The sequence below is a fragment of the Lissotriton helveticus genome, chromosome 10 (genome assembly GCF_964261635.1).
Source record: "Lissotriton helveticus chromosome 10, aLisHel1.1, whole genome shotgun sequence".
Classification (NCBI taxonomy): domain Eukaryota; kingdom Metazoa; phylum Chordata; class Amphibia; order Caudata; family Salamandridae; genus Lissotriton; species Lissotriton helveticus.
In genome coordinates this window covers 246,685,452-246,713,349 of record NC_136071.1, presented here as the reverse complement: position 1 = coordinate 246,713,349, position 27,898 = coordinate 246,685,452, and the positions used below count along the sequence as shown (strand labels likewise).

The window sequence follows — 27,898 nt, the reverse complement described above, 5'->3', positions numbered from 1 at the left end:
AGCGCCAGAAGCCCTGATGGCCTTGTTGGATCATGCTAAAGGTCTAGATCTTAATCTATGTAAGACTGATGCTGTGAAGTCACTTTTGAAAAAAACGTCTGTGCACTCTGAAACTGTGAACAATTGTCATCCAATTTCATTGCTGCCTTTACTCAAAGTTTTCGAAAATCCGTTGTTTGCTCTAGTTTCAAACTATTTTGAAAGTAACAGTCTCCTTAGCAGGCATCAAGCACATATTTGCCCTGGTACAAGCACAGAATTGGTTGCTGTTTCAGCAATGGTTGATTTACTTCTAACAGAGGAGGAAGGCAGTGTTATAGTCTTGGTGCACCTCAATTTGTCAGCCGCTTTTAGCAATTTTGATCATTCTATTAGTCTCCAGGGTGGCTGATCTAGCTTTCTATGGAAGATTTCTAAAGTGGCTCACTCCATTCTTTATAGACCTTAAAAAAATGATGTTGATTCCACCATATTGAGCAGACCCTTCAGTGGAATGTTCCTCAAGGTTCCATTTTGTCATCTATCTTATTTAATATCTATATGCTACCACTGGACAAATTATTACAAGATCATAGAACCTTATTTTACATGAACTCCGGCGACACCCAACTGATTTTCCGACTATCCAATTCAGTCTTCACTCTAAATAATGGAAATTCAACTAGGCTAACTCTCTTTCCTTCATTTGGGGACAAAAGTCAACACATTTTTGAAATTTCAACCTGATGAAGCTGAAATTCTTCTTGTGCCTTTGTGCTGCTTTTTCGACTATGGACAATGCCTCTGACAATGGGAACTTGCCTGTCACTTAAGTTTTTGGTTTGAATTTCAGGCAAATTTGTTAAGATGATGTGGCATCCGGCAGCCAAAATAATCTTCTATAACTACGGCACTGGGCTTTGTCTAGCCAGGGACCCAGACTGTCTTTGAAAATCAGTGAGCCATATGACAGTGTTGGTATAAACTTGGAGTAGATGACTCAACATATTGCAAACAAATCCAGCCCTCATTTGTTTCAGCAGTTTTTGGATAGTCATTGTTGCCGCCATTCCTTTTATTCCCTCGAGCTGGGCATAGTGTGAGCCACGCTGGCTAAAGAAAACGCCTTGCTATTTAAAGCTAGCGACTGGCTCAATATCCACCAGATCCAGGTAAAATTTGATTTATTTTTACTCTTTCACCCGTAAACCATTATTTTTGACTTGGAGGTGTTAATAGAGATCTTATTGACAGTACAGTAGTACAACAAGGCCTGCAAGGACCTTTTCATGCCAACAGAGGTATGATTAAATAGAATAGTGTTGTCTGCATATTGCAGACATTGTAGATGAGAATCTGAAAATGTGAGTGGGAAGGAGTTTGCTCCAGCTAGTGTGTTGTTTAGGTCGGCCAAATTGAGATTAAATAATAAAGGGGGCAGTATGCATCTTTTTTTCACCCCTTTGTTGATCCAGATCTTTTGCATCACTATATTGGCGGAGACCTTGACTCTAGCCCAAGTTTTACCATATAGGCTAATAACTGCCTCAGCAGCGAAGGCGGGATTCCCCAATTGTGAAGCTTTTGCCAAAGCCTTGATCTATCCACTTTATCAAAGGCAGTGGGGCAGTTTATTTACTGTCTCAATCAAAGCAGAAAGTAGCACCGGATTATCCTCAGTACTACAGCCCAGACTGAGTAAACTGTATTAGTGCATTTGCCGTTTCCCATTCTTTGAGTTCTAAATTGAGGGCTTTTGCATAACATTTCCCGTCTACATCAAGCAGGGTTATTTATCTGAAATTAGCTCCGCTCCCACAGTTTTCGACTTGTATGCCTTTCTTATTTTTATTTCGTAGGTAAATACGCTTGGTTTATTAATAGTGCTAATCCTTCTCAGGCGATTATTCAACTTCTGCTTGAACATTCGTAATTCCATCGATGAGATCAAGAATGGATGTGTCTTAGGAGGGCATAATGGTTGAGTGGGTAAAGACAGAATTGATTTAACAGCATCGGGAATATTGCGGCGGGGATGAGTCCTGGCGCAATTAGCTTTCTATGAGGAATTTCTTTAATACTTCAACTTTTTCAGCTGGAATATTGGCACTCCACTTTATTCTATGAAGAGCACTGACATCATCTTAGACACCTATCTCTTCAACCAAGGGCCATCTCAGTAGGCTCCTGGAGAGAGTGCAAACTAACATTGTGTGATCACTTATCAAACCAGGAATCACCTCAAAGCAACTCACTTGGTTAAAGTTCTGGGCTGACACTCAAACATAATCTACCAATGATAAAGTATTTTGTAAGATAAATGTGCAAGCTGCAGAGTTGTCAATGGGGCTTCTGCCAATTAATGTTCTTAGACCAAGTTGGGTAAGGAAAGTAGCGAGTCTCTCCCATGCCACATCCTTCTTGATTTTACCCTGTGTGATTTCAGGAATGGACCAGGTGGCGTCCTGCTCTTGGACCCAAATTGATGGCACAGCTGATTCTAAAAGAAATACATTAAAATCACCAGCGAGTAGCCACATAGCCTTCAGATGCTGCTCTCCTAAAGATCTGGTGGTATTTACCACTTCCGCCACTGCTATTCTTTACTTTGGCTGCTTTGGGCTGATCTAAATACATTCAATGATGATTTGTAGCATGACACTAGAGTTTGTTTTGTTGGCGATACTAACTTTATAAATATGTAAGTACTGAGGCTGCTGGCAAATATCACTGTGCTTGCTGCCAGTGCAATCTGAAAGAAACACGTTAGTTATAGATTCCTTACCTTAGAATATTCCCCAGGTGTCGGACTGGATCCGGAAAGATTTCGTCAGCAGTACCCCTGCACGCCGGAAGGTGGCGTCGGTCGGCTCTGCGTCCATCGGCGGCGGCGTCGTGGACGCCGGGATGACATAGCTGGAGCTACTTAGACGCCGCCCTCGCACGCTGACGTCGGTTCTTTCTTTTTTCGCACCAGCCAGCGCAGATCCGGATAGAGCAGTACCGGAGTAATTTTTTGACTACTTATTGAGCGACTTTTGTCATCTTTGTGAGTCTTCGACTCCTGGTGCACGTTAGGGATGCCTGGGTTTAAGGCTTGCGATTCCTGTCACAGACTGATGTCGGTAACGGATCCGCACCGCATGTGCCTCTTTTGCCTGGAGCGCGACCATGACCCCACGTCGTGCTTTGACTGCCGGTCCATGGCTCCAAAGTCTTTGCGGGAGCGGTCTCGAAAGGTTCTGGAGCATCGGCAGTCGGCTCCGCCCCGCTCGAGGTCCCGTTCCAGAGGGAGGTCGAGGGACATCATCATTATTCTTCAAAATCAGTGAAGTCTTCGCACTCTGGGTCGGGTAAGTCGAAGCGCAAGAAGAAGGCAAAGAAGCAACTGCACTCTTCGACCCTTCACCTTGGCGGTCGGCCAACTGACGGACGCAGGAGGTGACCCTCCTGCGGCTCCGTGCGCGGAGCCTGAAGAGTCGACTCCGGGCTTCCCTCCCTTTTCCGGGACCCGGTGCGCCCAAGTTCGTACGTTCTATGAGGCAATGCATGCCATCTTTGGGCGGCAGCCTGATCCCGCTGGTGCTCCTTTGGGCCCTGTAGACTCGGCTGGGGGGTCTCGGCCTTCTCTGCCGCCAGCTCTGGCTACGGTGCAGACAGCCCCCGTTGGAACCAGGCCTGGGTCCAGATCGGCACCGGTTGACCTCACGACACCTCCACCTGCGCCGCTCCCACCGGCATCGCAGCCGCGCCCGACGCCGGTCGGCACCCCGTCTGGCGTCGACCCCATCCTCCTTCCAAGAACAGAACCAGCGCCGGAACGACGTCACTCGACACCGGATTCGACGCCAGGTGGGACCTTTGTGCCCCTCTTCGTTCCAGGGGTCCCTTATCAAGGGAATTGGACCCCAGAGGATGACGAGGAGGAGGAGAACTGGGAGGGGTCCCAGGACCCTTCAACTGACCAGTTGGAGCAGGACTGGAGAGAGTAACTGGGGGATGCCAGTGGGTTGGACACTTCCCCAGATCTTGGCATGTTATCTCCTCCTACCGTGGCTATGGAGGAGGGAGCATCATATGCAGTGGTGTTACGGAGGGCAGCCGAAACCCTCAACCTTGAGCTCCCTACTGTGGCGGTTAGGATTAACTCTCCTAACTGAAGTGCTTCAGACGGCAGCAAGCTCTTTGGAGCCCCTGCTGCTTTTTAATGAGGCACTAACTGACACCCTTTTGGTCACCTGGTCCAGGCCCAACACGGGGGCCCCCGTGGCCAGGATGGTCACCAGACGCCACTGCCTGGCTCCGGGCGACCCCACTTTCCACTCCCAACACCCCACCCGAGAGCTGGACTACCTTGGAAACAAACTTTTTTCTTCCGCCAGCATAGGACTGCGGTCATGTCTTCTGGGTCGTTATTCCCACTCTGTGTGGGATACAGTTGCGCAGGTGCTGCCCCAGTGTCCGAAGGAGGCCTGGACAGTGATCACCCAGGTTGTTGCCCATGGGAGGGATGCAGCAAAGTTTGCCATCCGTTGTGGGCTGGACACTGCGGACTCTCTGGGCAGAACAATTTCACGTCGGTAGCCCTCAGACTCTATGCCTGGATGAGATCCACTGGTTTTTCGGGCAATGTCCAGAACACTCTCATGGACATGCCCTTTGATGGCGGTCGCCTTTTTGGTGACAAAGCAGACAACGCTTTAGACCGTTTCAAGGACTCAAGGGCTACGGCCAAGTACGCTCCCGACGTCCAGCGCAGTCTGCTTTTCGCCCCTTTTGTGGCTACGGAAGAGGCACCCCACCACATTTGGCCCAGAGCCACGGACTGCAGCAAGCTGCCCAAGCTTCGCGCAGATGTGGGAACCGACGTCGCAATTCAAGGGGCCAGAGGGCGGGCCAGTCCACAACCCCCCCCCCCACCTCTGCAGCAGCCTCTAAACCTTCCTAGTCTGACATTTCAGGCCCATCAACTGCCAGTGGGCGTCAGAATCCGCCATCACCTCCCCCACTGGTGCACCATCACGTCGTACAGGTGGGTTTTACAAGTAATCCGAAGGGGCTACTCCCTCCTCTTCGAGACTACCCCTCCAGCCATGCCACTGCAATACCACTGCATGTCGGAGGATCATCTGGCACTTCTCCAACAGGAAGTTGCGTCTCTCTTGGCCAACGGAGCCATCGAGCGCGTTCCTGCCCCAGAAGTAGGTTGTGGTTGTTACTCCCACTTCTTTCTGGTGCCCAAGAAGGACAAAGGCATGCGTCCTATCTTGGATCTCAGGGATGTCAACCGCTTTCTCCAGAAGGAGAAGTTCAAAATGTTGATGATTGCTCAGGTCCTGTTTGCCCTCGACCCGGAAGACTGGACGGTAGCGTTGGACTTGCAGGACGCCTATTTTCAGATCCCCATCCTGCTGGCCCACCGGCGTTACCTACGGTTCACGGAAGGCCACAAGCATTTTCAGTTCACCATGCTCTCCTATGGTCTTATCAGCGCCCCTCGGGTGTTCACGAAAGTGATGGCAGGGGTCGCAGCTCATCTGCGCAGATCAGGGGTTTCAGTCTTCCCCTATCTCGACGACTGGCTGTTGAAGGCAGGCTCGCCCCAGACAGTTGTCTCCCACCTCCAGACTACGGCCGAGCTCTTGCATTCGCTGGGGTTCTCCATCAATGTGCCAAAATCACACCTGATTCCCTCTCAAAAACCCCTCTTCATCAGAGCGGTTCTGGACACTACGCAGTTTTGGGTTTATCCTCCCGAACAGCAGGTCCGGGATATGCGGGCTCTGCAGTGGGACCTGAAGTTCCAGTGGGCGCAGCATCAGGGGAATCTGTCCATTTGAGTCCAGATCTCGGAGGGCACTGCATGACAGTTGAGGTGGTCACTTACAAACCAAGATTGGGTCAACGGCAGATCCCTTTCCCTTCCCAAGACCAGATTTTACAGCGGTGACCGATGCATCACTTCAGGGATGGGGCGGCCACATGGGAGAGGTGGAGATCAGAAGCCTTTGGTCTCCGGCGGAGTCCCGGCTCCCTATCAACCTTCTGGAGCTCATGGCGATCAGTCTTGCACTCAAGGCATTCCTTCCCTCTGTCCGGGGAAGATTAGTGCACGTGTTCATGGACACCACCACCGCCATATGGTACTGCAACAAACAAGGTAGGGTGGGGTTGTGGACTCGATGTCAAGAGGCCCTCCGCCTCTGGACATGGCTGGAACTTCAGGGCATTTCCCCCTGGTGGTTCAACAACTGGCGCGTTCTCTGAATGCCAGGGCGGACGAACTCAGCCGCAGGTGCATGATGGATCACGAATGGCGTCTGAACTCGAAGGTGGTGCAAGGTCTCTTTCGACAGTGGGGAGAGCCTTGGTTAGATCTATTTGCCACCGAAGAGAACGCGCAATGTCAGCAATTCTGCACGTTGGAATTTCCAAGGTAGCACTCGCTTGGCGGCGCTTTTCGTCACCAGTGGAGTTGCGGTCTGTTGTACGCCTTTCCGCCTATACCAATCCTGCCCAGAGTGTGGGAGAAGATAAGGCACGACCTGGCCCAAGTCATTCTTGTGGCTCTGGATTAGGCACATAGAGTCCGGTAGCCCGAGCTGCTCAACATGGCCATCGATCCTCCGATTCGCCAGGCGTCCCTCCACTAAGAAGGTATATGCCTGCAGGTGGAACAAATTTGTGGCATGGTGTACAGCCCCACTTTCTGAGGTTCTCTTTTTCCTCCTTTCTTTGGCCCAGCAGGGCTCTGCTCTGGGCAATATCAAGGGCTATCTCTCACCCATCTCTGCTTTCCTTAGGCTACCTGATCAGCCTTCTCCCCAATTGTTAACCGATTCTTGAAAGGCATAACGCACCTCTTTCCTCCTATTCCATTCATTTTGCCTCAGTGGGACTTGAATCTTGTTCTCACTTATTTGATGTGCGCTCCCTATGAGCCCTTGCATAACTGTCCCTTGAAGCTTCTTACGCTCAAGACTGCTTTCCTGGTGGCCATCACCTCTGCAAGGAGAGTGAGTGAGCTCCAGGCTCTTTCTTCTAAGCCTCCTTTCTAATCTGTTTATCCGGACAAAGTGGTCCTCAGGACTCGTCCAGCCTTCTTGCCAAAGGTTGTCACTGCCTTTCACATCGGGCAGACCATCACCTTGCCCACCTTCATTCCGCATCCTTCAAAAGAGGAGAGGCTCCACCGTCTGGACCCAAAACATGCGCTCTCCTTCTATCTGGATTGCACCAAACAGTTCCGGGTGGATGATCAACTCTTTGTTGGGTACGTGGGTGCAAAGAAAGGTTGGGCCGTACACAAGCGTACCATCTCCTGATGGTTCGTTTTGTGTATTAAGGCCGGTTATTCACTGGCAAAGAAGGAACCTCCAGTGGGGCTGCGTGCCCATTCCACCCAGGCGACGGCAGCGACTACTGCTCTAGGTAGATGCGTTCCTCTGAATAACATCTGTAACGCAGCTACGTGGGCCTTGCTGCACACGTTCACCAAACACTACTGTCTTGACAGTCAAGTCCAGAGAGATGGCTTCTTTGGCCGTTCTGTTCCCCAGGACTTCCTGGAGTACGATTAGTTCGCAGACCCACCACTGGGGTTGGTATTGCTGGAGTATCTATTCTAAGGTGAGGAATCTAGAACTAACATATTTCTTTCAGATGAACAAGTTACTTACCTTAGGTAACGATTATTTGTAAGAAACATTAGTTAGTTATTGATTTCTTACCGCCACACCCATCCTCCCGGTTCTGCGGACTGATTTTTAGGGTTACGGTATTTCCCTCAAGTCCCTAGTATTGTGCACCAGTGGTCAGCGTCTTGTATGGCTCTGCGTTTCTGGTGTGGAAAGTCGTGTACAGAACTGACGTCAGCACGCGAGAGCGGCGCCTAAGTAGCTCCAGCAACGTCATCCAGGTGACCACGACGCAGACGACTGAAGCGGAGCCGAATGACACCACCTTCCGACGTGCAGGGGTACTGCTGAAGAAAACTTTCCAGATCCAGTCTGACGACTGGGGAATATTTTAAGGTAAGGAATCTATAACTAACTAATGTTTCTTACAGATATATCATTATCGGAGGTAAGTAACTTGTTCTTCTGGATTAGAATGGCTACCCCGCCTGAGGGATGGTTCAGCTGATGCAAAGAATTTAAGATGATCTGGCCAAGCTGCTGGGGCTAGTTGCCATGTTTCCTGGAGGCAGAATATGTCATTCTTACTCATGTTCTTGGCTACATCGTCTTTGGCAAACAAGGTTTTTAAGCCCTGAATACTCCAGGAGCATCACTGCAGTTTTAGGCTTGTTGAAGGAGGTCTGTTGGAAATCAGATTTCTATGATTACCAGGCACCATTCAGTTCAGGTTGTTTGCCATCCAGCACACCCTTGTGTTGCTGGAAAATCCTTTGTAACCAACAGTGGCTCAGTCCCCTGCCTTATATTTTCTGGGCCTGTTGTACAACTAAGAATGAGCCCTTATAAGGCGAGTTGGAAGAGGTTTTGGCCAGGATCCAAGGATATTTTGGGGGTGACGGTTTACCAAGTAAAATACCCCATTGTGACCGAACCTTTGCTTGAGCCTCCATCTTTCATGCAACCTCTGGGTGACTAAACTGCCCTTTAGTAGCTTCTCTTGGATTAACATGGGAGTCAGGAACCAAGGCGATGTATTCAATCTTTTGACTCAATCCTAACCATGCCAAGAAGTGCGGAAAATACGTTTAAAATATTCCTTCAGTTAAGGATGTCTTTGGGCCCACAGGAGGTGTATTCTAAGTGGAGAATTAATGTAGCCGCCCCCTATGATTTGTTCCCTAAAGGACTGATACTTCTCAAGATGTCGGGGCGTACCTCTCTGCCCGAGACTCCCCTTGAAGGTTTGCGTCCCTAGTGTGGGAACCTCCACCTCCCAATAAAGCGGCTGAATCTTCTTTGCCCCAGCATGCCAGTCTAGACTACCTTCGACCCTCCTACTACAGAGAGGGAAGCACATGCTATTAAGTTTACATTTCTTATTTCACCTGACTATGGAGGTGCGCAAGATTGCTGAAGGCCCCCACCAGTCAGTGTTTCTTTCCATGTCAGCTGGGGCAGGGTTTGACATTCTTTGGTGGATCTTAATCACTCAGGACTGGTTTTGGATTTTGCGGTATCACTAATTGGCGTCCCCAGTTTTGCTTTGGTGCCAGGATCCCCAGTCTGAGGGGGTATTGCCATTACATCAGCAAATTAGGTGGCGCCGGTCGACTCCGCATTCGTCGCAGGCGTCGTGGTCGCCGGAAGACATCGCAGAAGCTATTTAGAAGCCGCCCTCGTGCACGGACATCAGTTCTGTACACGACTTTCGCCTCCAGAAGCGCAGAGCCATGCAAGACACTGACCACTGGTGCACAAAACTAGGGCCCTGAAAGGAAGTCCTTAACCCTAGAAGTCAGTTAGCAGAACGGGGAGGATGGGTGGGGCGGTAAGGAATCTATAACTAACCTATGTTTCTTAGAAATATCATTACCGAAGGTAAGTAACTTGTTCATCCGAAAGAAACAGTTAGTTATAGATTCCATACCTTAGAATAGATACCCCAGCAATACCAACCCCGAAGGTGGGTCTGTGAACTAAGTTCACTCCAGAAAGTCCTGGAGAACAGAACGGCCAAAGAAGACGTCTCTCCAGACTTGGCTGTCCAGGCAGTAGTGTTTGGTAAACGTGTGCAGCGATGCCCATGTGGCTGCCTGACAGATGTCATTAAGTGGGACTCCTCGTCCCAAAGCAGTGGTAGCTGCCGTCACCCTGGTGGAATGGGTGCGCAGTCCACTGGAGGCTCCTTTTTTGCCAAAGAATAGCAGGCTTGGATGCACAGAACGACCCACCTGGAGATGGTCTGTTTGTGCACGGCCTGACCTTTCTTAGCGCCCACGTAACCAACAAAGAGCTGGTCGTCCTTGTTTGGTGCGATCCAAGTAGAAAGAAAGCACGTTTTGGATCCAGACGGCGGAGTCTCTCTTCCTCTTTTGAAGGATGCCGAAAGAAGGTGGGCAAAGTGATGGTTTGCCCAATGTGGAAAGAAGTACCCACCTTGGGAATAAAGGAAGGTCTAGTTCTGAGGACGACCTTGTCCGGATGAACAGCCAGAAAGGGAAGCTTGGAAGAAAGAGCCTGTAGCTTATTCACCCTGCGCGCAGAGGTAAAGGCCACCAGAAAGGCATGTTTTCAAAGTTAGAAGCCTGAGAGAACAATTATGTAGGGACTCAAAGGGAGCGTACATAAGATATGTAAGAACCAAGTTGAAGTCCCACTGGGGCATTATGAAGGGAACAGGAGGAAAAAGGTGAGTAATACCCTTAAGGAAACGATTTACAACAGGTGACTTGTAAAGAGAAGGCTGATCAAGAAGCCTAAGGAAGGCTGAAATGGCAGAGAGAGAGCCTTTAAGAGTGCCCAGAGCAGAGCTAAAGAAAGATTGAAGGAACAAGAGAACTTCAGAAAGAGGGGCAGAAAGGGAATTCACAGCTTTGGCTGTGCTCCATGCCACAAATTAGTTCCATCCGTCTTGCACTAGCCCCTTCGAACTATTTGCAAAACCCACCTGTCCGACGTGATGGTGCTCCAGTGGGGGAGGTGATGGCGAATCCTGCTGCCCACTTTTTCCCCGTTCTGCTAACTGACGTCTACCGTTTGGTCGCCTTGAAAGGTCGAACTAGGAAGGTATGGAGGCTGCTGAAGAGGGGGCTGTGGTGGACTGGCCCACCGGCAGGCCCCAGAACCACAGAGGTGGTTTCCACATCCCCGGCCGCACTGAGGTTGAAAAGCTTGTGCTGGCCTGTGGATCTGGGCGGGACGTGGCGGGGCACCCCTTCCGTAGCCACGAAAGGGGCAAACGCAGACTGCGCAAGGCGGGTTGTGGCGAGGCCCAAGAACCGGCCTGTAGCCCGAGAGTCCTTAAAGCGTTCCAGCGCATTGTCTGCCTTGATGCCAAATAGGCGACGGCCATGAAAGGTCATGTCCATAAGAGTCGATTGGACATCCCCTGAAAAACCAGTCGACCACAACCAGGCGTAGCGTCGAAGGGCTACCGACGTAGAAATCGTCCTGACTAGTGAGTTGGCGGTATCCAGCCCACAGCGGATGGTAAAGTTCGCTGCGTCTCTCCCTTCAGCAACCGCTCGGGAGAGTGCGACCCGGGTCTTCTTCGGGCACTGAGGCAGCATTTGCGCAACCGTATGCCACACGGAGTGGGTGTAACGGCCCAACAGACATGTGGTCTTTATCGACCACAGTCCCAAGCTGGAGGAAGAAAACATTTTCTTCCTAAGATGGTCCAGATTTTTAGATTCCCTATCTGGTGGAGCGTTAGGGAATGCGCTTTTGGAGGTGGGGTGTTGGGAGAGGAAAGTGGGGTTCCCGGGGCCTGGAGATGGCATCGGCCAATCAGCCTATGACCTGTAACAGGTGCCGAAAAGGATGTCTGTCAGGGCTTCATTAAACGGCAGCAGGGTCTCCGAAGAGCTAACTGTCGGTTAAAGCACCTCTGTCAGGAGGTTAATCCTGCCCGCCACTGTAGGTAGCTAGAGGCAATGAGCCTCAGCCGCCCTACGCACCACCACTGCATACGACGCTTCCTCCTCAGTAGCCACGGTAGGAGAAGACAACATGCCAAGGTCTGGTGAGGTATTCAAACCACTGGCTCCCCCCAGTTCCTCTTTCCAGTCCGGTTCATACCATAACTGGTCTGTTAAAGGGTCTCCATACCCCTCCCAGTCCTCCTCACACTCCTCCTGCAGCCAATCTAGTCTCAAAGAGTCAGGGTAGAACAGGGGTACAAAAGTACCCATCAATGTCGGTCCAGCTCCGTGTCTACCTCGAGGTGGAGGCCGGGGTCGACGTCGGCTGGTGCACAAGACTTCGTATTCATGGACCGGTAGTCGGAGCACGACTTGGGGTTGTGGTCGCACTCCAGGCAGAAGAGGCACATGCGGTGCTGTCCGGATCCGTCCCCGATATCAGTCGGTTACAGGAACTGCAAACCTTGAAGCCGGGCATCCCTCGTGCACCAATAGTTGATGGATTAAAAAAACGATTGTCGACAAAAGTAGAGAAAAAGCCAGTCAAAAAGTGACTGGAGGTACCGCTCTCTCCGGTGTTGCGCTTGATGGCGCGGAAGAAGAACTGACATCAGCACATGAGGGCGGCGTCTAAGTAGCTACCGCAACGTCATCCCGGCGACCTCAACACGAACGGCGAGCCCAGAGTCGACCAACGCCCCCTTTAGATGCGCAGGGGGTTCTGCTGACGAAAACTCTCCGGATCAAGTCTGACGGCTGAGGGTAATTCTATCTATAACTAACTTTTCTTTCAGATAGTAGGATGTTTATTTGTATGTCTAACTTGTCTGCATGCATTAATGATGCTTGGCCTATTGTCATAAGGGCGTGGTCTATTGTATCCCACAACACAAAGCCATTTTTTTGCTCTGTACTTGTCACTGTTAAGCTCATGGTCTGTGAAAGGTGATTTGGAAATTTACAGACTCTCTAGTGTGTTAGAGAATGACTGGCTCATTAACAGGACTCCTTTCTAGGCTGTGGAAATTGGCGAAGGTTATTTTCTAAGGATCCTCTATGTCCTGTAAACCGATTGGCATAAAAATCTGGCTGCCATCCTGATTCAACAGGGTCCAAGATACTAATCTCATCGTCCTTGATATATTGGTCATCAGTGATTCCCTGGGGCATGAGATTTTGATTTACAGGGTGATGCCACCCTCTTAATGTTAGCAGGCTCGGTAGGCAAATGTTATATACTTTTACAACTGGCAATCTGCGTGCCCCGGCATCACAGACGCTTCCATTTTACCCGAGTCGGCCGCTGCTTGCACCTTAATATTCCCACGAGATCTTTCAGCCAGATTTTACCTGAGGAAGGGACATCAATGTCCCGAAATGCATCGGGCTGTTCTCAAGCATTTGTAAACTGTATTACGTTAATGTATTTATCACTGCAAATGTCATGAATGAATGACTGTACATGGTTAATTTTTGAAGTGTCTTTAAGCTATTCACAACCACTGTATAAATACGAGTCCATTACGATGTATTAATGTATATTCGATGAATACAATCATTTCTGTAACTATACAAAGGATTTTCTTTTTTGTTATGGAGACTGTTTACTAATTCTCAGTTCGTTATATTGTTAAAGTCCTAGGGGACACAAGTGCACAGTGCACAGTGTGTGCTACCGCCTCCGGCAGCACCTTTTTTCTCCGGCATCACAGGAGGCATGGGAGTATTGGCCTCTTTTGTAGCAGGAGCTTTGCTTCCAGGGCTTGACTGTAGCACCCTTTCTTTGGGGCCATAGATATGTAAGAGTAGTTGAAATTTGTGGTCACCACTATCTGAATTTCAGGCGAAACAGGACATGGAGGTTTAATGGTTAAACTTTCTGGCGAGTGATCCATTGAGCTTGTTTCCCTTAAGGCGTTACTGATACCATTTGTCAACGAAGAGGCCATCTTCTCTGGAACTACCGCGGAGGCAGTATAGAACCTTTGATTTGAACACACTCAGCACTGTTGTTCCGGCTGTACCTAACAGGCAAAACTCATCTATCCTTTGCCCCATGCCGTCTCAAAAAAGGCACCTCTTCCTGCTTACAGTTATCTGAGTGGACTCGAAACGTAGCTTGATTCAATTGAGTCGCTTGGAGGACAATGAGTGTAGGTGCCCCTTTTTCAAATTATAATACTTCTTTATTCCGTCATTACAAGCCGCAAACTTCATTGAAGATCTTATCATCATTGTTTGGTTGCTTTGCTTTAATGGGTGCAGGCTCCCAAGCTTCTTCTTAGGTTTTCTCATGGGCCTGGCTGCACATATCTGTAGAAGCAGGGAGCTTCTTTTGCACATCCTGAGGCTGATGACTAGTTTAATTTTTTAATAACCACAAACAAACGGAGGGTCCCAGGGAATATTTACCGACCACACAGTTACAGCCCCCTTAACCAAATATACAATACAAAAAAGAGTAACTGCGGGTCAACTATGTGTCGGAGTGTGTCTGGATGACTAGAATGTGTGCTTTGGAGATGTTAGGAAAGCACACAACAAGATATCGCTCTGTATGGGAAGATATCCATCAGTTACTCGCCCTTTGCCGCCCTTTCATCATTTGGACCACTTCCCAAAGTGGAGAATCTTAGTTGTTGCCACCTTCTGTGGGAAAGGCTGTTGTGGTGAGGTTAAAGGCTTAAAGGGAAGTGCTGTGTGGTAACTGAGGAGCAGTGCAAAAGAAGAGTTGTGAATACCAAAAAGGGAAAGAATGTGCTCTATGATAAAATTGAATAATGAACGCATAATAACTTTATTCTGGTGCCGTTCATTTCCAAAGCTAAAAACAATTCAGTGCAAAGTTGTCAGTGATTAACCCTAATAGTCACTGACCCGATGTGATGGTCGACATCTTTCTGCGGTAGTTTAAAGATCAATAAGTATCTCCCGCTTCTTCAGGACCTATAACATTTGCTACTGCTCGACGATGTAATATAAAACAAGGGATTTTTTGATACAGATATCACCTGTTCAAACCTGGTAGTCCTCCTAATTTGTGCAGGGGATATCCCTGGAAAGACGTCATCAAGACACAGACAACATAAATAAAAGACACATACAAAGATAAAAACGACATTACCAAAGTTAGTGTAAGTCATCTCATATTGTCAACTGATTGTATGGCAATCCTAAATGACCAGCTGATAATCACTGTGTCACTTGACTCCTCTTGCTCACCTCTAGGGTAAGAGGAACGTGCCACTCCTCGCCTGGCAACAGCTCAGGAAGATAGTGCACCGCTCTATGATGTAGAAAAAGTGATATGTAGAGTCATAAATAAAAAACAACGCGAGAGCCAGGCATGAAAGCACTCCAAAAAGTCTACACGAGATACTGTTGTCCATGTTTACACCATGTGTGTATCTTATCCCTTCACATTAAACAACCCCATAACTCTCTGTTTTATTGTTTGCTTACTCCTGCTCTATCATCATACTATATTTCAGTTCGAGAGAATAAACTCTTATTTCAACTTCAATAGTGGTAAATGTGGTAAAAAAGGTCAATGTATGAGTGTCGACCCATTCTAACAGCCATATCTGCTCGTGCTATGGCTCACATACGAAAGAAGACAATCAGTAAGGCTATGGTTGGCAGTGTGCCCAATCGCAGCACCCACATCAGGTGAACGCTCCTCTTGTATGCGCTCCTCTTGTGTGCCCTTTTGACATAGCCATATCTGCTCGTGCTACGTCTCACATATGAAAGAAGATAACCAAAAGTGCTATGATTCGCAGTGTGCCCAATCGCAACACCCACATCGGGTAACCGCTCCCTTGATATGCACTCTTAGTACGCGGTTCGGTCAAACCCCACATTCAATCGTATAACTACTTATACAGGGTAGCCGGGCTTACCTGTCCGTCGGTACACTCAACAGCCAACTGGGCTGTATGGGGAGGTGCCGGGGCAGCGTATGCTCGCGTTACTGGTTGTTTAGTGCACCAAGCGCAATTGGTTGAAAATGACGTCACTCTTCCGCGACAGAGTATGCCGGGAGGTGTAGTACGTTCAGCGCTTACATGCCGGTGCTCTATATGATCGTTTCAGGATGGTTAGTAAAACTATGGCGTGTGTCACACAGCAAGGATCGGCATTGTGAATAATATGTATTGAGTGCATATGACCAAGTAATATATTTTAAGAGAGATGGAATAAATAACTACTTAAGTGTATTACTATAAAGCCAGCTGGAGACACTCAAGGAAACCAGTTGGGGATAGATGGGTCCCTCGTAAGTTGTATACGACAAACTGATCTATTAAACGGTTGTCATAATGTGATGAAAGAAACTATTAGGTTTTATTAAATGATGATGTATATTGCTAATGATTTTTTTTTTTTTTTTAAACCGTAAGCTAAAAATAGTGTGGCAGAGAGGAAAGTGTCGTGTTTCACACGAGGGATCAGGGTATTTAGATACACGACATGCATCTAGGTCTTTCATGTCAAGAGCCCATTTTATTACGTCAGAGATGGAAGTGCAGGACTTTATTAGTTTTTGTCACACTTATTATTGATATCTTGATATTTTGATATCAGACTTGCTATCATGGTACAGTAAAGTTGTAAGTCTTACAGGATGTGTTATAGTGACATCCATGGGATGTCTTCATTTAAACCTGCTTTATCAGTGTTAAGCTTGTACACCCATTTCTGTTCTATTTTGAAAAGGTGTTTAGACACATCTGTAATATGAGTGGGAATCAGTGGTTGTTCGAGTACTGTCCATTGGAAGTCTGTAGGTTTGTGGTTCACTTCCAAAAAGTGGTTTGTTAGTCGGGTCGCCTGTTTCTTGCAGCGAATTGTACTTTTATGCTCTGAAATCCTAGTTCTAACCTTCCTGGTTGTCATGCCGACATATCTCAGGGAGCAGGGGCAGGTGATCAGATAAATTAAATTGCTGCTATTACAATTCGTAAAGCGCCTTTGTTCCCAAGCTCTGTTAGTCCCGATATCAATGCTTGTCGATTTCTTGGTTTGTGGGCACGCTGCGCAATTCCCACAGGGGTGGTGTCCTTTCACTGCTGGCATGTCCCAGAGTGTCCCAACCTGGTGAGTGGTACCTGTTCGGGTCTAGTGTGTATCAACTGGTCTCTGATACTGGTGCCTCTCTTAAAGGCAAACAGAGGTTGTTCCAAGTTATCAGGGCCAGTATTCAAGATCTTCCAACGTTTTCGGATAATCTGTTGAATGGCATTGGATCTGGTACTGAACGTGTTCACGCACGTTATCCTCTCATTCTGTTCCTTTGGTGGGGCCGGTTCCAATAAAGCATCCCGATTATTGTTAGAAGCCCTCTTCTTAGATGTTCGAATCAGTTTCTTAGGATAATGTCTCTCAAGTAACTTTACTTCCAGATCCTGAGCGTGTTTCTTGAAGGTCTCCTTCGTTGAACAGTTACGTTGAACACGTAAAAATTGACCGAATGGGAGATTGTCCCGGAGGGATTTGGGATGACAACTTTCATATTCTAGGAGTGAGTTACGAGCCATAGGCTTCTTGTACAACTCAGATCTCAGTCCTTCTGGAGATACCGTTATTAACAGGTCTAGGAAAGCAAGAGATTGGTGATTGTATTCTATGGTGAACCGTAGGAAATTGTTACAATTGTTCAACCAAGCATGGAAGTTCATAAGGTCAGGTACATTGCCTCGCCATATCACCAAGATATCATCTATATATCTTTTCCAAACCTGTACAGATGGTAGATACGGGTTTGTGGTGTTCAGTGCATAATCCTGTTCAAATTTGTACATATAGAGATTCGCCAGGCCCGGCGCGAAAACGCTGCCCATGCTGGTGCCCGACGTCTGTAGATAGAAACTGTCCTCATACTGAAAGAAATTCTCTTTCATCGCTATGGATGCAAGATCCATGATCAGAGAGACCGGCGTGATGGAGTCCAAGTCACTCGCATTCAGAAGTTGTTCGATCACCTCTAGCGTCTCATCTTGTGGAATGGAGGTGTAAAGCGACTCCACATCAAAGGACACCAGTATATCCGATGTGGAGTCGAATTCAATCCCTGGTAGTAGCCTAAGCACGTCTTTAGTATCTTGTAAATAAGACGGCATGACACGTACCAACGGTCTCAGAAATACATCTACAAAGGATGACAGTGGTTCCATTAGTGAGCCAATTCCCGAGATTATAGGGCGGCCCGGGGGTGGCCGCTGTTTTTTATGTATCTTCGGTAAGATGTAAAAATATGGCATGGTGGGATTTGTTCTACGTAGGTAGCTGCCTTCATTCGGGGTTATCCAACCCTCCGAGAGGGCTTCTTCCACAAGATGGCCAATCTGTGTCATCAATCTAGATGTTGAATCTTCCTGTAGAAGGCGGTATGAACGGCTATCGCTCAGTTGTTTAAGACATTCTGTCCTATAAGTTGTAGTATCCAGGAGGACTGTTGCCCGCCCTTATCTGCCGGTTTGATCGTAATTGAAGGGTCTTTTGATAGTTCTTGGAGTGCCTGCTGTTCAGCTTTGGTGATATTGACAAAAGGTTTTTGTCTTTCTCTGAAAAGGTTTTGTACGTGATGTTGAACAGCTTCTTCGAAAGTCGCAGGGATAGTGGTGCCGAGAGGTGTGAAAGTTGATGGATTCTTCAAACCAGTGTTTCTCTCATTCACTGTTTGCTCATTGTTTTTCGCGAAGAAAAAATGTAGCCGTATTTTTCGGAAGAATTTAGAGATCTCTACCTGGGTTTGAAAGGCATCCCCTGAGTTTGTCGCCACAAAACCAAGACCTCGATTGAGTAGTTTCTCTTCTATAGGTGTCAATGTTCGTGAACTGAGATTAACTATGAGCCCTTCTCCGTGCTCGCGCTCGTGCCCGCCTGGTCTTGTAGTATTTTCTTCCCGCTCCTCAGGTCCATCGACTGTGGGGGCAGATTCCACTGTACTTGACTCTGTTGTGCTCGTCTCCTGCCACGTGATCTCCCCTGGCCAAACCCTAAAAAAGGAGGCATATTCTGGCCTGGTGGGAATGGTGCTGGGCCATAAGGTCCTACCTGATGAGCAAAAGGGAATTGACCTGAAGTCCATGGGTTTGGAGTCCACCATGGATTGAATTGCCCTTGATTAAAGGTATTACCTCTTCTCTGTCTTCTGTTACCCCTCCCCCGATTAGGGTTCATGCGAGTTCCCTGATTAGAGGAATCAGAGTCGCTAGAAAGGTCTTCTGACGTGGAAGTACCGTAAGTCGAACCACCTCTCCTCCCATTTCTATTATACGGTGTCGGTGTATATGTGGCACTCGTGTAGGGATACATTTTCTCTTTTGAAAACCTGGCTAGATCTTTTTTGCATTTCTCTAGTTTAGAGAATAGGACCGAATCTTAGAAGTCTTTATTTGCCTTATTGTTCTCATCCTGTTGTTTGGTAAAGAGTTTGGATGAGAGTGTGGTTTTTATCTGGCCTTCTAAAGTCTGAATCTCGATCATGATTTTATCTGCGGCTTTCTTGGCAGTTTTGATGATTAAAACTAGCCAATCGCTCGTGCACTTCCATGCAATTAAGTACCAATCTCTGATGAATTCTTTATCATCAAAAAAAAGTCTAGGGGCATTATTCACTATTAAGCCCGTGGGGGCACCATTACCTCTCAAGTACTCAGCCATAGTAATACCATGGATACAAATGGGAGAATGGCTCTTTTTTAGAATGAGTATTTTGGACCATCCTTCATCCCCAGAGTCTTGTGGTTTAGGCATAAGGTCCAGCATGCTCGGATTATCATCCAGGATTGATTGTATTTCAGCCTCATCATAAGCCAGGCCTAGATTAGTTGCCATGGTGGACCTATTCTAAATGATAACTGCTTCTAGTATGGTGAAACCAACAGGACAAATTCTAAGTTGTGTATCTCAGGAGGCGCTGTCAATAAAAGGCCCTCAAGCGAGGTCTTCCACGGCTCTACATATCTCTCTCCTCCACAATAAACTAGGTTGTGAAGATAGAGTTCACAATGGAACTTTTTTTATATCCGGACCCGCAGCCAAGGCTGCACCAGACCAATAACAACAAACAAATAAACGGAGGGTCCTAGGGAATATTTACCGACCACACAGTTACAGCCCCCTTAACCAAATATACAATACAAAAAAGAGTAACTGCGGGTCAACTATGTGTCGGAGTGTGTCTGGATGACTAGAATGTGTGCTTTGGAGATGTTAGGAAAGCACACAACAAGATATCGCTCTGTATGGGAAGATATCCATCAGTTACTCGCCCTTTGCCGCCCTTTCATCATTTGGACCACTTCCCAAAGTGGAGAATCTTAGTTGTTGCCACCTTCTGTGGGAAAGGCTGTTGTGGTGAGGTTAAAGGCTTAAAGGGAAGTGATGTGTGGTAACTGAGGAGCAGTGCAAAAGAAGAGTTGTGAATACCAAAAAGGGAAAGAATGTGCTCTATGATAAAATTGAATAATGAACGCATAATAACTTTATTCTGGTGCCGTTCATTTCCAAAGCTAAAAACAATTCAGTGCAAAGTTGTCAGTGAATAACCCTAATAGTCACTGACCCGATGTGATGGTCGACATGTTTCTGCGGTAGTTTAAAGATCAATAAGTATCTCCCGCTTCTTCAGGACCTATAACATTTGCTACTGCTCGACGATGTAATATAAAACAAGGGATTTTTTGATACAGATATCACCTGTTCAAACCTGGTAGTCCTCCTAATTTGTGCAGGGGATGTCCCAGGAAAGACGTCATCAAGACACAGACAACATAAATAAAAGACACATACAAAGATAAAAACGACATTACCAAAGTTAGTGTAAGTCATCTCATATTGTCAACTGATTGTATGGCAATCCTAAATGACCAGCTGATAATCACTGTGTCACTTGACTCCTCTTGCTCACCTCTAGGGTAAGAGGAACGTGCCACTCCTCGCCTGGCAACAGCTCAGGAAGATAGTGCACCGCTCTATGATGTAGAAAAAGTGATATGTAGAGTCATAAATAAAAAACAACGCGAGAGCCAGGCATGAAAGCACTCCAAAAAGTCTACACGAGATACTGTTGTCCATGTTTACACCATGTGTGTATCTTATCCCGTCACATTAAACAACCCCATAACTCTCTGTTTTATTGTTTGCTTACTCATGCTCTATCATCATACTATATTTCAGTTCGAGAGAATAAACTCTTATTTCAACTTCAATAGTGGTAAATGTGGTAAAAAAAGGTCAATGTATGAGTGTTGACCCATTCTAACAGCCATATCTGCTCGTGCTATGGCTCACATACGAAAGAAGACAATCAGTAAGGCTATGGTTGGCAGTGTGCCCAATCGCAGCACCCACATCAGGTGAACGCTCCTCTTGTATGCGCTCCTCTTGTGTGCCCTTTTGACATAGCCATATCTGCTCGTGCTACGTCTCACATATGAAAGAAGATAACCAAAAGTGCTATGATTCGCAGTGTGCCCAATCCCAACACCCACATCGGGTAACCGCTCCATTGATATGCACTCTTAGTACGCGGTTCGGTCAAACCCCACATTCAATCGTATAACTACTTATACGGGGTAGCCGGGCTTACCTGTCCGTCGGTACACTCAACAGCCAACTGGGCTGTATGGGGAGGTGCCTGGGCAGCGTATGCTCGCGTTACTTGTTGTTTAGTGCACCAAGCGCAATTGGTTGAAAATGACGTCACTCTTCCGCGACAGACTTCTTGGAAGTGAACCACAAACCTACAGACTTCCAATGGACAGTACTCGAACAACCACTGATTCCCACTCATATTACAGATGTGTCTAAACACCTTTTCAAAATAGAACAGAAATGGGTGTACAAGCTTAACACTGATAAAGCAGGTTTAAATGAAGACATCCCATGGATGTCACTATGACACATCCTGTAAGACTTACAACTTTACTGTACCATGATAGCAAGTCTGATATCAAAATATCAAGATATCAATAATAAGTGTGACAAAAACTAATAAAGTCCTGCACTTCCATCTCTGACGTAATAAAATGGGCTCTTGACATGAAAGACCTAGATGCATGTCGTGTATCTAAATACCCTGATCCCTCGTGTGAAACACAACACTTTCCTTTCAACAAATTCATTAGCAATATACATCATCATTTAATAAAACCTAATAGTTTCTTTCATCACATTATGACAACCGTTTAATAGATCAGTTTGTCGTATACAACTTACGAGGGACCCATCTATCCCCAACTGGTTTCCTTGAGTGTCTCCAGCTGGCTTTATAGTAATACACTTAAGTAGTTATTTATTCCATCTCTCTTAAAATATATTACTTGGTCATATGCACTCAATACATATTATTCACAATGCCGATCCTTGCTGTGTGACACACGCCATAGTTTTACTAACCATCCTGAAACGATCATATAGAGCACCGGCATGTAAGCGCTGAACGTACTACACCTCCCGGGATACTCTGTCGCGGAAGAGTGACGTCATTTTCAACCAATTGCGCTTGGTGCACTAAACAACAAGTAACGCGAGCATACGCTGCCCCGGCACCTCCCCATACAGCCCAGGTGGCTGTTGAGTGTACCGACGGACAGGTAAGCCCGGCTACCCCGTATAAGTAGTTATACGATTGAATGTGGGGTTTGACCGAACCGCGTACTAAGAGTGCATATCAAGGGAGCGGTTACCCGATGTGGGTGTTGCGATTGGGCACACTGCGAATCATAGCACTTTTGGTTATCTTCTTTCATATGTGAGACGTAGCACGAGCAGATATGGCTATGTCAAAAGGGCACACAAGAGGAGCGCATACAAGAGGAGCGTTCACCTGATGTGGGTGCTGCGATTGGGCACACTGCCAACCATAGCCTTACTGATTGTCTTCTTTCGTATGTGAGCCATAGCACGAGCAGATATGGCTGTTAGAATGGGTCGACACTCATACATTGACCTTTTTTACCACATTTACCACTATTGAAGTTGAAATAAGAGTTTATTCTCTCGAACTGAAATATAGTATGATGATAGAGCAGGAGTAAGCAAACAATAAAACAGAGAGTTATGGGGTTGTTTAATGTGAAGGGATAAGATACACACATGGTGTAAACATGGACAACAGTATCTCGTGTAGACTTTTTGGAGTGCTTTCATGCCTGGCTCTCGCGTTGTTTTTTATTTATGACTCTACATATCACTTTTTCTACATCATAGAGCGGTGCACTATCTTCCTGAGCTGTTGCCAGGCGAGGAGTGGCACGTTCCTCTTACCCTAGAGGTGAGCAAGAGGAGTCAAGTGACACAGTGATTATCAGCTGGTCATTTAGGATTGCCATACAATCAGTTGACAATATGAGATGACTTACACTAACTTTGGTAATGTCGTTTTTATCTTTGTATGTGTCTTTTATTTATGTTGTCTGTGTCTTGATGACGTCTTTCCTGGGACATCCCCTGCACAAATTAGGAGGACTACCAGGTTTGAACAGGTGATATCTGTATCAAAAAATCCCTTGTTTTATATTACATCGTCGAGCAGTAGCAAATGTTATAGGTCCTGAAGAAGCGGGAGATACTTATTGATCTTTAAACTACCGCAGAAACATGTCGACCCTCACATCGGGTCAGTGACTGTTAGGGTTAATCACTGACAACTTTGCACTGAATTGTTTTTAGCTTTGGAAATGAACGGCACCAGAATAAAGTTATTATGCGTTCATTATTCAATTTTATCATAGAGCACATTCTTTCCCTTTTTGGTATTCACAACTCTTCTTTTGCACTGCTCCTCAGTTACCACACAGCACTTCCCTTTAAGCCTTTAACCTCACCACAACAGCCTTTCCCACAGAAGGTGGCAACAACTAAGATTCTCCACTTTGGGAAGTGGTCCAAATGATGAAAGGGCGGCAAAGGGCGAGTAACTGATGGATATCTTCCCATACAGAGCGATATCTTGTTGTGTGCTTTCCTAACATCTCCAAAGCACACATTCTAGTCATCCAGACACACTCCGACACATAGTTGACCCGCAGTTACTCTTTTTTGTATTGTATATTTGGTTAAGGGGGCTGTAACTGTGTGGTCGGTAAATATTCTCTAGGACCCTCCGTTTATTTGTTTGTTGTTATTGGTCTGGTGCAGCCTTGGCTGCGGGTCCGGATATAAAAAAAGTTCCATTGTGAACTCTATCTTCACAACCTAGTTGATTGTGGAGGAGAGAGATATGTAGAGCCGTGGAAGACCTCGCTTGAGGGCCTTTTATTGACAGCGCCTCCTGAGATACACAACTTAGAATTTGTCCTGTTGGTTTCACCATACTAGAACCAGTTCTCATTTAGAATAGGTCCACCATGGCAACTAATCTAGGCCTGGCTTATGATGAGGCTGAAATACAATCAATCCTGGATGATAATCCGAGCATGCTGGACCTTATGCCTAAACCACAAGACTCTGGGGATGAAGGATGGTCCAAAATACTCATTCTAAAAAAGAGCCATTCTCGCATTTGTATCCATGGTATTACTATGGCTGAGTACTTGAGAGGTAATGGTGCCCCCACGGGCTTAATAGTGAATAATGCCCCTAGACTATTTTTAGATGATAAAGAATTCATCAGAGATTGGTACTTAATTGCATGGAAGTGCACGCGCGATTGGCTAGTTTTAATCATCAAAACTGCCAAGAAAGCCGCAGATAAAATCATGATCGAGATTCAGACTTTAGAAGGCCAGATAAAAACCACACTCTCATCCAAACTCTTTACCAAACAACAGGATGAGAACAATAAGGCAAATAAAGACTTCAAAGATTCGGTCCTATTCTCTAAACTAGAGAAATGCAAAAAAGATCTAGCCAGGTTTTCAAAAGAGAAAATGTATCCCTACACGAGTGCCGCATATACACCGACACCGTATAATAGAAATGGGAGGAGAGGTGGTTCGACTTACGGTACTTCCACGTCAGAAGACCTTTCTAGAGACTCTGATTCCTCTAATCAGGGAACTCACATGAACCCTAATCGGGGGAGGGGTAACAGAAGACAGAGAAGAGGTAATACCTTTAATCAAGGGCAATTCAATCCATGGTGGACTCCAAACCCATGGACTTCAGGTCAATTACCTTTTGCTCATCAGGTAGGACCTTATGGCCCAGCACCATTCCCACCAGGCCAGAATATGCCTCCTTTTTTAGGGTTTGGCCAGGGGAGATCACGTGGCAGGAGACGAGCACAACAGAGTCAAGTACAGTGGAATCTGCCCCCACAGTCGATGGACCTGAGGAGCGGGAAGAAAATACTACAAGACCAGGCGGGCGCGAGCACGGAGAAGGGCTCATAGTTAATCTCAGTTCACGAACATTGACAAGTAAAGAAGAGAAACTACTCAATCGAGGTCTTGGTTTTGTGGCGACAAACTCAGGGGATGCCTTTCAAACCCAGGTAGAGATCTCTAAATTCTTCCGAAAAATACGGCTACATTTTTTCTTCGCGAAAAACAATGAGCAAACAGTGAATGAGAGAAACACTGGTTTGAAGAATCCATCAACTTTCACACCTCTCGGCACCACTATCCCTGCGAAAGTCATGACTTTCGAAGAAGCTGTTCAACATGACATACAAAACCTTTTCAGAGAAAGACAAAAACCTTTTGTCAATATCACCAAAGCTGAACAGCAGGCACTCCAAGAACTATCAAAAGACCCTTCAATTGCGATCAAACCGGCAGATAAGGGCGGGGCAACAGTCCTTCTGGATACTACAACTTATAGGACAGAATGTCAAACAACTGAGCGATAGCCGTTCATACCGCCTTCTACAGGAAGATCCAACATCTAGATTGATGACACAGATTGGCCATCTTGTGGAAGAAGCCCTCTCGGAGGGTTGGATAACCCCGAATGAAGGCAGCTACCTACGCAGAACAAATCCCACCATGCCATATTTTTACATCTTACCGAAGATACATAAAAAACAGCGGCCACCCCCGGGCCGCCCTATAATCTCGGGAATTGGCTCACTAATGGAACCACTGTCATCCTTTGTAGATGTATTTCTGAGACCGTTGGTACGTGTCATGCAGTCTTATTTACAAGATACTAAAGACGTGCTTAGGCTACTACCAGGGATTGAATTAGACTCCACATCGGATATACTGGTGTCCTTTGATGTGGAGTCGCTTTACACCTCCATTCCACAAGATGAGACGCTAGAGGTGATCGAACAACTTCTGAATGCGAGTGACTTGGACTCCATCACGCCGGTCTCTCTGATCATGGATCTTGCATCCATAGCGATGAAAGAGAACTTCTTTCAGTATGAGGACAGTTACTATCTACAGACGTCGGGCACCAGCATGGGCAGCGTTTTCGCGCCGAGCCTGGCGAATCTCTATATGTACAAATTTGAACAGGATTATGCACTGAACAACACAAACCCGTATCTACCATCTGTACGGGTTTGGAAAAGATATATAGATGATATCTTGGTGATATGGCGAGGCAATGTACCTGACCTTATGAACTTCCATGCTTGGTTGAACAATTGTAACAATTTCCTACGGTTCACCATAGAATACAATCACCAATCTCTTGCTTTCCTAGACCTGTTTATTTATTTTATTTAAGGTTTTTGTAGAGCGCGTAGTAACCCGTGAGCATCCCAGCGCTAGAACCTGCAGAATCAAGAGGGAGCAGCAGCGGAGGAAGAGGGGGATCATGGGAAAAGGAACGTTTTTAAAGATTTCCTGAAATGGAGAATGTTTGGTTCGGTTCTTAGTTTGCGTGGGAGGTTGTTCCAGTGCTTTGCAGTATTTACCGAGAAGCGGCGGCCTCCAGACCTGGCTTTTTTCACTCTGTGTACCATGATGAAGTTCTCTTGGTTTGACCGGAGTGACCTGGTAGCTGCGTAAGGGGTAATGACATTTTTGAGAATTAGGGGAACCTTTGTTGTGAAGGAGTTTATGAGCCAGGCAGAGGGCCTTGAAAACCACCCTCTCTCTGACTGGAAGCCAATGAAGTTGCTTCAAGGCAGGTTTTGCTGATGATCTTGCTGGGGTGTTAGTTATGAGCCGGGCAGCGGCGTTTTGGATTTTCTGTAGGGTATTGAATGTGGCTTCCGGGGCTCCCAAGTAGATTGCGTTGCTGTAATCCAGCCTGGACAAAATGAGGCCCTGGATCAGCAGTTTCCGGGAGATAGGGGGTAACAAGGGGAGCACCTTCCTACAAGCTCTAAGGAGTCCAAAGCATATTCCCGCCGTTTTCTTTGCCTGGACTCTGAAGGTCAGATCTTTCTCGAGCCATACACCCAGGCTTTTAACTTCGTTTTTGGGAGAAGGGGGGTCGCCTAGGCAGGCGGGCCAGATGTTGGGTGGCAGGGAGGCTCCTTTTTGTCCAAGCAGCAAGATTTCGGTCTTGGACCCATTGAGCTTGAGTGCGGAGGTGTTCATCCAACCATGGATTTCCGTAAGACAGCCGTGAAGATTGGAGGGTTCTTGGTTGGGGTGTGAGAGGGTCACCACCAGCTGGGTGTCGTCAGCGTAACTGATAATCGTCACTCCAAACGTGGTGACCAGCTCCTCCAACGGGGACATATAAACGTTAAATAACGTTGGGCTTAGTGATGAACCCTGCGGTACTCCACAACGGAGGTGGACCGCAGGGGAGTGGCTGTCGTTCTCCCAGACTTGGAACGAGCGGCCATCGAGGAACGAGGCAAGCCACTTCAAGGCCGTGCCCTTCACTCCCGTGTCTCTCAGACGCTGGATTAAAACCTGGTGATTGACAGTGTCGAAGGCCGCACTGAGGTCCAGGAGGATCACTGCCACTGATCCTCCCGAGTCTAGAATGCTTCTGGCCTTCTCCACTGCTGCCAGGAGGGCGGTGTCGGTGCCCTGGCCTGGGCGGAAGCCTGTCTGGGAGTTCCTGAGCAGGTTGTTCGCTTCCAGGAATAGAGATAGTTTTTTGTTCACAAGTTTCTCTGTGATTTTGCTATTTCCCGGGAGGAGGGAGATTGGCCTGTAGTTGGCTAAGTCCTGAGGGTCCAATGAAGGTTTTTTCAGGAGCCCTTTTACAACAGCTGCTTTCCAACTAGGAGGGACCTCTCCCTCCAGTAGAGAGGCATTGATGAGGGCCGTGAGTGGAGGGATGATGGTGGGGGCCACTTTTTTGAGGAAGCGTAGGGGGGCCGGGTCGCAGGAAGAGCCACTCTTGATTGTGGCAAGCGTCGTGGCTACCTCTTCTGTGGTGACTGGACCGAAAGTGTCAAGAGAGGGTACCGAGGAATCGACGTGCCGGCCATGACAAGAAAGGGGGATGCGGCAGTCTGAGCCTGTGCCACCGCTGTCGATAGAA

The 27,898-nt window shown here is 47.0% G+C and overlaps 1 protein-coding gene across 2 annotated transcripts in view; it reads right to left on the bottom strand.

Annotated features, from left to right (window-relative positions):
• TMC7 (transmembrane channel like 7) overlaps nt 1-27,898 on the bottom strand; it is a 430,401-nt gene that overhangs the window by 71,720 nt on the left and 330,783 nt on the right. The window lies entirely within an intron of this gene.